We start from the raw sequence: 1,794 nt of genomic DNA on the forward strand, positions 1-1,794 counted from the left end.
GAGGTCACCTGCCGGGAATGCCGCCTCCTACCCGCAATATGTGTTATTTATTTACATTCTGTCTTCTCAACCAAAGTTTCAAGAGAGCATGAGGCACCCAAGAGCTTCAATTCAACTGACTTTGGAGAGACTTCCAATCTTAAGGTTTTAATCCCCCTTAAAACAAGGACTTCAAGGATCCCAATCACACAGGCACCCCTGAAAACAGTGTTCTACATTTGTTTTGTTTTCTGTTTTTCATCTTTTGTTTTTCTTTCTGAAAACTTTTTTTAATTACAATTCTACCACTTCTATTCACTTACCTGTGTAACTGGGGGGGAGGGGGGGGAATAGGTTCATGTTTCTTGATAGTTATTCTATAGTTTTATTATTTTCCCTTACAGCTCCTCCTTTACAATCAGATATTCTTTGCCCTTGCCCGTGGTGATGTTGCTGTGTGCTATATACTTCACATTCCATGTATGTTTGCCATTTAGCCCACATTTCCAGTAAGAAGCTGATGTTTTGATGCAGTTACCCTGTGTGCTGTGTGCTGTGGACGGAGGAAGAAGATGAGACACCAGGAAGACTGGCCTGGAGTTCTCATTGCATCTGAGTATACCCATGTTAACCTGATCTACTATTGGTTCAATTACTGAGTGTCTTTAAATACATTATGATCTATTTCAGTAATATTTTTAAACTATTAAAATAGACATTTGAGGATTTATTAATGCTTTAGAAACTTAAATCACATACCTGGTCAAGAAAGTAAGGGAAATGTGACTTTGGTTTCTGTTAAGGAGGTTGTTAGTAAGGGCCAAAAGTCATTGCTGCCTGAGATGCTGAGCTTTCAGAAACTGGTATCTGTTGGTGCTGCAAGTTCAGGATGCAGCAATCCCATGATTTCCATCCAACAGTCGGTGATTCACAGGCCTCAGCGCTGACCAGGGTAAGTAAGTAAAGGTCCGAGACCCATCTCAGTAACTTCCATTGCTCCATATAAACGCTACCGATGAGACACATACATTTTGAACTGTCTGAGCACTAATTCCTCTCTATACACTCATCTTTAATATTGCCAAATACATACCTCTTAATTACTAATTAGAATTATTTCCAGGAATTGTATTTAGAAAGAGAATTGAACATGTATATATCAATCCAACAAATTACACAAACATTCATTTGGAGCATTTTGTTGGATGAAGGCTACTGATGACAGTTTTCACAGTCTTATGAACTAGGAAGTAAAAGTGAACTACAAGAAAAATAAGTATTTGGAAAAATATTTATTAAACAATTTAATACATGTTCAAGAGTAAAAAGAAAAAAATCAAGTGATGTATATGCGAGGTGTTCTGGCAGGGACTCAGACAACAGATGTGGTGAAATTGATTTAGTTTACACTGAAGTTCAGAATATATTCTTATTTTTTACAAAGACTTCTTCACAAAAAATATACAATATCAATTTCTATCAGAGTTATTAACAAAAATGTAAAAATAAAAACATTTCCTACCAACATTTTCACACACTATATACAAGAAAAGCAAAGAAGTTTACCTTAAATTTAACCTCTAACTTCTGAAATAATTTGGATATGGCCAATGTCTAAAATTTTACAATATTAATTTAATAACTTATAATTATTTATTAAATGTGTTTATTCACAGATTCAGGAAAGCTTTCATAAGCCAGTAGCGCATTTTGATAAACTGCTTGTTCAATTCCAAAGTTGTTTTTATCATACTCTTTGAAGGAAATATCCACTAACCACTTTATTGGTTCTCCCTATACACTGCTTAATAAAGA

Source organism: Buceros rhinoceros, unplaced genomic scaffold (genome assembly GCF_000710305.1).
Source record: "Buceros rhinoceros silvestris isolate BGI_N320 unplaced genomic scaffold, ASM71030v1 scaffold3435, whole genome shotgun sequence".
Classification (NCBI taxonomy): Eukaryota; Metazoa; Chordata; class Aves; order Bucerotiformes; family Bucerotidae; genus Buceros; species Buceros rhinoceros.